General features: G+C 34.2%; 1 long non-coding RNA gene across 1 annotated transcript; it reads left to right on the plus strand.

Moving 5' to 3' along the window:
• The first annotated feature begins 5,742 nt into the window (after window positions 1–5,742).
• Window positions 5,743–6,929, plus strand: LOC113326534. Its single transcript, XR_003348380.1, has 3 exons — window positions 5,743–6,010; window positions 6,140–6,342; window positions 6,542–6,929. It is a non-coding gene; the product is annotated as an uncharacterized LOC113326534 (long non-coding RNA).
• The last annotated feature ends 3,789 nt before the right edge of the window (window positions 6,930–10,718 follow it).

Genomic DNA, 10,718 nt, shown 5'->3' on the forward strand with positions numbered 1-10,718 from the left:
TGATTACTTTTTATATCTTACCTATCGGAGATAAATCTCGAGCAAATATTAGAGAAGATAGTACTCAACACAATAGAACGAGTAAGAACAGAATGCGCAAATACAAAGAAAATAGTTGGATCATGGCTTCAGAAACCCAATGAAGTATTCAAGTCGTTAACCTATAATGGTTTTAGGAAAAACATAGGTTAAAGGAGAACCGACTCTAGCCTCAATTAGTTTCACGAAGAAGGTGTGAGGATTAGGTTTCCCAGTTGCTAGAATTCTCATTTATATAGCCTTTCAAATCAGGGTTTGCTAAGTTAGCTTAGAAACAAAGCATTCCATATTCAACGTTAGATGAAAATCTGATTTAAGATACAAGCTTAGTTTGATTGAAATCAAAGCAATATCTCTCTACCCTTAGATGGTCTTAGCTTGTCATACACAAATGAAATATACTTTCATCTATATATGGGTAACCGTACCTAAACGTGTATATTGAGTTGGCTCAATAATAGTTAACCAAAGTTAGCCATATGAACACTTTTGTCTTAACCACATTCATCTAACACATCTAGATCAACTATGATGATCAATCAATCATACAAGATAATCAAATGAATCTAATTGTGTTTCATAGAGTTGTTCAATTGTTGACAATCACATAGAAGTATATATCATCCATTTGAAGTAAAATCGGATTTATTCGTAATGTACAAAGTACAAGAATCAGTTCATGAACATTAAACCACGGTTTTCGAAGATTGCATTCCTTATTTCATAAATGTATTTGTTCATGAGTATGAGAACATACTTATCCGATTTTAGAACTTTAACCACTCAGTTTGCAAACGGGTACGAAAACTAAAGTTCCGGAATTTGGCCTTGTCCAAAAGTTTGCAAACGGGTACACAAACTGTCGTCACAGACCTAACTCAGGTAGAACCCTTCGCATACTGGTATGCAAACTTGGTCCCCAGACTTCTCAGTTAAAACCGTTCGCATACTGGTATGCAAACTTGGTCTAACATAATAGGCTTTCTATTAGAGGAAGATAAGTATTAAAAGTCTTCACATAGGCTGAAGCAACTCTTGGATGTAAAGGACGCCAGCTAACGGAATCAAGTGTGTAATATCACGTTGGATCCAGAGACATAAAAAGTACAACTTAAGCTGGGCTCCTAAGAAGATGAAATCAGTCTCAACCACATTCCAGTCCAAAGTCTTTTTTTTATTCGGCACAGATGGGCCCATTCTCCTGAGCAAAGCCTACCATCTAGACCAGCGCTACTTTTGATCCAACTGCCATCCCAACAACATGATTCCCATCTTACTCGGAAAAGAGAAAATAGGGGATCCAACGTGAAAATGCGGGGGTACAACAATGACACCTAACAATTTCGTTCCGCAATCTGTATGGACTAAACTCCAATATAATTCTGAGAGCACCAAGTTACTAAGTCTCAATCAGGATATATATTAAAGAGTTTTGTATCTTTTCCAACATAATCAGTAAATCAAACAGATAGAAATCCGTGAACCTGATTGTTATAAGAAAAACTCAGATGGTACCAAAGACCAATGGTCGAGTGTCAAGTCTTGTCCAACAAACAAAGTCGGATTTATCAACTGTGATTAAACTACGCACAAACTGTTATATTTCGATTATATAACGAAAATATAATGCGGAAAAGAAATAAAACAAACACCAGAAATTTTGTTAACGAGGAAACCGCAAATGCAGAAAAAACCCGGGACCTAGTCCAGACTTGAACACCACACTGTATTAAGCCGCTACAGACATTATCCTACTACAAGTTAACTTCGGACTGGAATGTAGTTGACCCCTAACCAAGTCTCGCACCGATTAAGGTACAGTCGTGTTCCTCACGCCTCTTAAACCTCGCAAGACCCTGCGCATTTGACTTAGCTGACGTCCTTTACAACCTAGAAATTTCGACGACCCAAAGTCGAAAACTTATAAAAAAATCAGTCTCCCACAAATAAGTCTATTTTTTGTTGTTTCTGTCTTAAGATAAAGATCAAGGTGAACAGGAAACACAACTAATAATCCGGTCTTATACTCCTGAAGAGCAGCCTAGAAATATTAATCACCTCACAATAACCCAACTGATTAACAGAAGAAGTTATTGCGGAATCACAAGAGTCTGAGACGAAGAAACTGTTGTGATTACTTTTTATATCTTACCTCTCGGAGATTAAATCTCGAGAAAATATTAGAGAATATTAAACTCAACACGATAGAAAAAGTAAGATCAGGATACGCAACTACAGAGAAAATAGTTGGATCTGGCTTCACGAATCCCAAATGAAGTCTTCAAGTTGTTAACCCTAGAATGGTTTTCAGAAGAACTGAAACCTGGGTTAATGGAGAATCGACTCTAGTTTGCAACTAGGACACGCGAGAATGTCGGGATTAGATTTCCCAGATGCTAAAGTTTATCCTTATATATACTTTCAAATTAGTGTTTCTTACAATCAAAGCTAAGATAGCTTAGTAACAAAGCAATCAATCTTCACCGTTATATGAAAACCTAATTTGAGATTCAGGCTAAGTTAGCTTAGAAACTAAGCATTAATATCCACCGTTAGATGGTTTATCTTGACTTATACACAAATGAAATATATATTCATTTAGATAAGGAATGAACCATACCTAAATCGTGTACACTGAGTTGGCTAAATAGTAGTTAACAGAAGTTAGCCAAATGAACACAATAAGCTTTTTAGTCTTGTTCATGAACACTTTAGACTTGACTTTATAATCAACCAACGATTAATCGGCGATCAAGTATGTATCTAATATATATTCTTGAGAGTTACTCAAGTGCTAAATATTTCATTGAAACATCCATTGCACTGGAACAATAATCGAATGGATAACCCAGTTCGTAAATTGTTATGCCATAATTCGGGAACACAATTCGCGTACCAAAGATAGGCTTAACAATTCAGGGACTTTAGATCAAGAACACAGTTCGCGAACAACCCTTGAGTCACGAGCACAAATGACTTAGTTCGAGAACAAAGTTCGCGAACACAAAGTTGTCATGTCGATATAACATTGAAACCACCAATCCGAGAACAGAGTTCGCAAGCAAAAGTTCCGAACCTTTCCTAGCTAAGCTAGTTCGTGAACATAGTTCGGGAACAACAACTTCGGATTCAACAGCACACAAGTTCACAAATATAGTTCGCAAACAAGAGTTTTGGATCCATACTAGTTTAGTTAGTTCGTATACAAAGTACACATACCAAACTGTATCCAGATTTTTAGTATTAGTTCTAAAAACTCTCATCTAATTAATTTGAGATAACCATGGAAGCGACAATGATAATCTTACGCATACCATTAGTTCTGAGTCATCAAATGATTGCTTAATCAATACGAAACATCCCAAGTTAACATTAAATGATTGTCTCACACGGATCATATAAAATTTTCAAGGTTATTTTCACATGGTTGTAACGAATCAAATCGAAACATTTCTGAGTGATGATAATCTCACACATACCATCTTCAAGGCTTCAATTGATCATCTTGGACAATAGAATTATTCGTAAAAGACTTCCAAGCTTAAAACTCATATTTCGAGAAACATATATGAAAATAAGTTCAGCTCGAAACATTCATTGTGTATGGATTTTATAGTCCACATAGCCGTTACAACTTTGTCTCATTTTGAATTGAGATAAAATAGACAAAATCTGAGTGCTAATAAGTTCATAGTCTTCACATACCTTTTGTCGATAAAGTTCATCCAAAAGCCTTAGGTTGATCTTCGTCTTCAAATGGTGAACATCGTGAAGTCTAAATCTCAACTACACACTTTTATTCTAATCCGAGACGTGACTAGTAGTAGACTAGAAATCAAGCATATAGTTTTGATCAACTAAACTTGACAAACAAGCTTGAGATAGCAACGGTAGCGACTTCGACCGAGCAGTGCTCTATCATAATCCTCCATAAAGAGAATCGATCACCTATCTCCCGTTCGCACTATGGACGAAATAGGATGTGTTATCCGTTGTACTAGATAGTAGAACACTAATAGGTTAGTATCCATAATACATGTGTATCTTCCTCTCCCCGGGAACTAGTGATCCTCAAGACAGATTGAGGATATAATTGTAAATTAGGAGGGATTACTGATTTAAGGCAGTATTCATATAGAAGAAAAATAGATTCCTATGAGATTTGGGAAACTAAGTCAAAGTAAGGAAGTATACCTAGATAAGGAAATACTTCCTAGACAAGGTAATATTCCTAGATAAGAAAATCTACCTAGAAAATGAATTATTCTTAGATAAGGAAATAGATTCCTAGATGGTTTGGGAAACCGTTAAAGTTATAAATAGAGATGTTTAGCTCATAGCTAAGACATCTAGAGTGTGGTTTGTGATACAAACACACCTAAATCTAGATAGTGTGGTTTGTGATACAAACACACCTATACTAGAGAGAGAAGTTTGTGAGGAAATTAATTATTATAAAAGCAAGCTTAGCAATACAGTTTAAGGTTGATCCATTGTTTAGAGAGATTGTGAGCGTAACAAAGAATAGTTTTTTTGTTAATAATCCAGAGAAGATAATTTCTTCGTTTCTGGTTTCTCTGTTTTCTAGTTATTCGTTTATTATTATTCTGAATTTCGCCTATATAATAATAGTCACTGAGGTACAGAGATCAATATGTTCCAGTCCATAAGAGTTTAATACAGTTATGCTAAAATTAGATTTGGTCCAGGGGATTTTCTGCCGTTGCAGTTTTCTTCCATTTCTGCATTGGAAGGTATTTCTTCTAATTACTAAAAGTACTACACGGGATCATTGTCCTATTAAGAAAAAGTTGGTGGTGTACTTGGTACGCTCCCCTAATGAACCAGTGTAATCTTCTCGCCAATTAACCTATGAGTGGAAACCTAGCTTAGGATGATTAAATTGAGCAACAAAAGTGAGATTTTTTAACCTGGAATATGACGGGAAAGTATTAACCATGTCCAATATAGTAGCAAAATTAGGTTCAAACATTATTCTTAAAAACATTGCACTACTATTATGATATGGTTAAGACTTGCTCGGCATATTAAGGACAAGGATTGTTATAAGTGGAAATTTCTGAGTAGCCCAAGTTTGGTTCCTCTCTCTTCGAGAAACCCACAATTAAGATAGTATATATGCGTAGTCCAAAATACAAAATCTACGGTCAAAATTAATAGTTTTAGATTGAATTAAACTTTCACATTTTATGTAAGACTAAACTAACCTTTGTATTCGATTTGATTAAACATATATTTAAAAATAATTTTTCCGGTCAAATGTTTATTGCCAAAACTAAAAAATAAAAAACAAATCCAGGTTTTACGGTCAAATGTTGATTGCCTTAAATATCTCCTGAAATATATTTACATAAACAAAATAAATTAGTTATCAAAATATTTTGTTGCCATTTATACGTTGATTTCGTTTGCTTCAGCCTGGTCAATTGCCGTTTTTGTTGTTTTAATTATCTATTTCCGTCAATAAAGTGGAAATTGAATTAATGTCCCTCTTTTTGATGGGTTTCATAAATATCCTTATCATACAAGAAATATATCCCTTTTCATATAAAAGTTCATTCGGGTCCACTAACATTTATTTTTCTTTCCATATTTATCCTTCCTTCTTTAATCCTCGTCGAACTATTTCACTCTTCCTTCCAAATATGAAAACTGTACTTTTTCTTCTCTCTAATTCTATTTCAACTCATCTCCCGCACCTCTGCAACAACCACCACCACCTCCGCCATGACCAACACCGCCACCACCTCCGCCACCATCTTCAATTCGAACATGTTTGTAATAACCTAATTTCATTTGAGAAAGAGAGTTTTAAGAGGAATAATTGAGAGAGGTATAAATTCTGGCTGGAAATCAGTGGAAGAATCAGCTGAGATCGAGATAAAAGCATTATCATCAACAGTTAACCATTAAGATTTAGGAGAGATCTCATCTTAGGATTCAATTTCTGGTAATTCGATTTTTTTTTGAGATTCAGATCTACAAATTTAAGACTAAATTCATAAAATCAAGCTTAGATTTCAAATTATATAGAAATATTTTTGAAATTTGATTTAATTTGTCTTTGTTGTAAATGCAGTTGCATGTGCTAGAGGTACTAATATTGTTGATTGGTGAAATATATTTGGAGTCGGGTGCAGTGTTGCTAGTGACAAAGTTGGAGGTGGTGCTGGTGGAAGTGGAGGATTAGGTTTGGAGAAGGAGATGCTTTTGTATTGGTTATGGAATTGGTGGATGTGGAATCAAATATTAATTTGATCTTATGACTATTGAATCCTAGTGGTACCAAATTTCTGTCAATATTAATTTGATCTTATCACTATTGGGTGTTGTCAATATTAATTTGATCTTATCACTATTGAATCCTAGTGGTACCAAATTTCTATTAGATGTCTTGTATGTATCTACTTGTTGAATTTTACTTCTTAAGGAAGTAATACTAATATTAGCTTGACATACGAATTTCAATGGCTTATCTCAGGTAAGGATGCAGATATTAAACTTGATGGAGGAACATAACAGCCAAATATTGAGCTTGATCCGGATGTTCAGAGGCTTGTAACCTAGGTGCTTTCTGAAGGTACCGTTCCTTCTTGGATCTTTATAAAGGTACATAAGGTTACTTTATAATTGTAACACCTAGAAAGCTTAATCTCATATTAACAAAGTAGCTTTCATGTATATGCACATGTAGACGATAATTGAATTTTTATGTAATCCAAACAAGGAAATCTAGAGTTCCCAACCAAGTACTCTTGATTTCTGAAGCATTGGAATGAGATGATTGTTGATTTTTAAAGCCTCTTGGGGTATGTAATTAGGATTCATGATTAGTTTATTAGACTAGTTTTCTTTGTTTTGCTATCCAATTTGTAAATGTAGGTTTGAACTGTGAATTTGCAACTGCATGTTTTGGTATAACAAACTATATAAGTGATTATATAATTTTTCAGTTGATCACAAGCTAGGTATAGTGAGCAAGGATTTCGGTACTGCCAAACAAACTAAAATGTTGTTTTGGTGGTGGGTATAAATTTTGTTGTAATGGAGGTGACAGTGGTGGATTTGTTGTAGTAGTGAGGATGGTGGTGGTGATATCAACGTTGTAGTTTATATGATTGAATAGATCGACTAGAGACGTATTTTTTTCTTTGTTGTTGTTTATATGTTTTTATGGGATCAATTGTTGTTGTTGACCCAATTTTTATGGGATCAACTCCTGTTGTTTACCCCATTTTTTATGGGATCAACTACTATTGTTGATCCCATTTATTGGATCAACTCCTGCTGTTGATCCAATTTTTTATGGGATCAACTACTGTTGTTGATCCTTTCAACTCCTATTGTTGACAATATTTCCTTTGGATAAGTATAATCATGCTTGCATTTTAGATCATGTAATTTTCTTCCAATGTTGAACTTGTGGTGCAATGGTAGCATGACTGACTCCATGTCAGATGATGCGTGTTCGACTCACGCCAAGTTTACTCCATTTACATGGATCAACTTTCATTGTTGATCCAATTAAGTGGATCAACTACCATTATTGATGCCCTAAATTGGATCAACTTCTACTGTTGATCCTTTTTTTTTGGATCAACTATCCGTTGTTGATCCCCTCAATTGGATCAACTTCTACTATTGGTTCTATTTTTATTTGGATCAACTATTATTGTTGATACAAAGATATCTGAACCAATGGTGGCGGTGGTGGCGGCGGCGGTGGACTATTGGTGGTGGCGGCGACAGATTAGTGGTGGTGGAGGACTGTTGGTGGTGTAATGGTGGTGGCGAAGGAGTGGTGGTGGAATATTAGTGGTGGTGGCGGTTGGTAGGTGGTGGTTGTTGAACGGTGGTGGTGGAATGGTAGTTGAATGTTGGTGGTGGTGGTGCTAGTGGTGGTGGTGAAGTGGTAGAGGAAGAAATTTATTCGATTTTGAAATAATGAAAAATATTATATGGGTGAGGGTATTAAGGTAATTTAATTTTAAATGGATAAGGTTATTAAAAAGTAGGGACATATTTATTGTTGTATAAGGATATATTTATTGGGTGTCAAAAATAGGAACATATAAATAATATACCCAAATTTGCTTCAACTTTTTCAGGACGCAACTATAGATCTCGTTCACTTCTTTCTTTCTCTTTGGTTTTTTTCTTTCAACATCAGTAGTAGGTTTGATTGGTTTGGTATCTCCATAACATACTAACTTTGATGATCCTTAGTGGATTCATAGAGTTGATGGTTCCATGTGTGGGATTATCTAATTCATGTTCTTTTTTTGAGTTTTTGGTTTTTTGAATTTTTGGTTTCGGCTCAAATGTTTATCAATTGGCTAGTTGTATATGTATTCTAGAAATCGGTAATGACCCTATAATTTGTTCTGGAAGTTCTGATATTCTTTTCTACTTTGCTTTACAATCTAAAATAGTTATAGCATCAGTTCGGTAATGAATACCCTATTCTCAAGTTTTTTGTTTATAATTTTTGAAAATAGGTTGAAAAATTGCAATTATCATTGGATTTGAATAAGTAGGTAATAATTTCGATTTTTTTACAAAACCAATTGATTCCGGCAGGTGAAAGTTGCGATTATCAATATATTTGTGAAAATTAAATTTTTAATATGCGGATAATTGCGATTATCAATTTCTAATAAGCGGATGATAATTGCCATTTTCAGAAAATGCAACTAGTTCATCATGTGAAAATTTCGATTATCACTAAATTGTGAAAACTAAAATTATCCCGATCAAGTAAGTGTGTAAAATAAAGCTACTAAAAGTAATATTGTTGACCTTAAAATAAGTTTGAAAATGAGAAATTGAAGAAGTGATAAGTAAAATTAAACAGATTTCTTAGGAGATGTTTTTTAAAGATTTTATTAGTTAATATACTTGACCATAAAATAAGTTAGAAAATGAGAAATATAAGGAATGATAAAAAAAATTTTAGAAAAAGGCTATTATTGGGGCGTCGCATTCCAATAGAGGGGCTTCACTTGGATTCTTAATGTCCAAAAAAGTGGTTATGGGATATCCTAACACATATACAAAATGTCTAGATTACCCTTTAACTAAAATAAAAACTTAAAAACCGTAGAAGTGCTTTTACGTCCAGGTTTGGATTAATTCCAACCGTAGAATTTTATTTACATGTAGTTTTACGTCCAGGTTTGGATTAGTTCCAACTGTAGAAGCTCATTTTACGTCCAGATTTTTTTTAATTCCAACCGTAAAATCCGATTTTACGTCCAGTTTTCTTTTAATTCCAACTGTTGAAGTGATTTTACGTCCAGGTTTGAATTATTTCCAACCGTATAAGTGATTTTACGTCCAGGTTTGGATTAATTCCAACTGTAGAATTTTATTTGCATGTAGTGTTACGTCCAGGTTTGAATTAGTTCCAACCGTAGAAGCTCATTTTACGTCCAGGTTTCTTTTAATTTCAACCGTAGAATCCGATTTTACGTCCAGTTTTCTTTTAATTCCAATCGTAGAAGTGATTTTACGTCCAAGTTTGGATTATTTCCAACTGTAGAAGTGATTTTAGTCCAGGTTTGGATTATTTCCAACCGTAAAAGTTTATTTTACGACCTGTTTTTCTTCCCACAAAAACTTTGTCCCAGAATTCACCAAGTATACAACAAAATTCATTAATTCAATTTTTATCTAATTAAATTAAATTAAAATTAACTAAATAAGGGTTGTTTAGTCATTACAAAATTATTTTAGATAAGGGATTTTTGATATTACTTATGGATGACCCGTTTTTGTCCTATTAGGTGACGCCCCTCTAATGAAATCTGACGCCCCAATAATAGCCTTCTTTTAGAAACAGATTTGTGTGAGAGATTTTAGGAAGATTTTATTAGGATTATCATTATCACGTTTAATTATAACCGTTTTTAAAAAGAAAATTTTAAAATTCACGTTAACTAACAAAATAATTACTAAAACTGGAAATTCTTGGTGAGCTTGATTTTTGGGATTTTCCTAAATTATTGGTTTTTGACTTTTTTTTAGACTAAAACTGGATAATTACTAAAATAAAAATAAAATAACTATTATAGTACAAGTGTAGATGGTGGATTTTCGACAAAGGATAAATTCGTAAACTCATAATTATACGAAACTCTGATTCAGCAATCGGACGTGAGTATCGAGACACAAGTCTCCCATCGAATTCTCAACAGAGAGTATTTTCTCTCAGAGTACATGTAGATATGAAGTCTCACGACTAAACAACGGCACATCTCATGAATACAGAATACTTTCAGTGATTATTTCTATATAGCATCACGTGATGGACGGCTCCTAGACAGCTTGCTCTGCTAGTATAGAGCGATAACGTCTTCAGGAGCGAACAACGATTTTACCCTGACTATATAAAAGATATGACTTACCGACAAGCTCATATCGGGATGATTAATGCTCCTAGACAGCTTGCTCTGCTAGTATAGAGCCACAAAGTTAATTATTCCTAATTACAATCGCTCCTATTCCATGTTCGAATCCACGACTGGTCTCATGGAATGACAATAACAATTGTTCTGATTCTATGATCGAATCCACGACTTGATCTCATAGAATAGCATTAACTATATTATCTCATTACTCCGATTTCATGATCGAATCCACAACTGGTCTCATAAATG

Source organism: Papaver somniferum, chromosome 1, assembly GCF_003573695.1.
Source record: "Papaver somniferum cultivar HN1 chromosome 1, ASM357369v1, whole genome shotgun sequence".
Classification (NCBI taxonomy): Eukaryota; Viridiplantae; Streptophyta; class Magnoliopsida; order Ranunculales; family Papaveraceae; genus Papaver; species Papaver somniferum.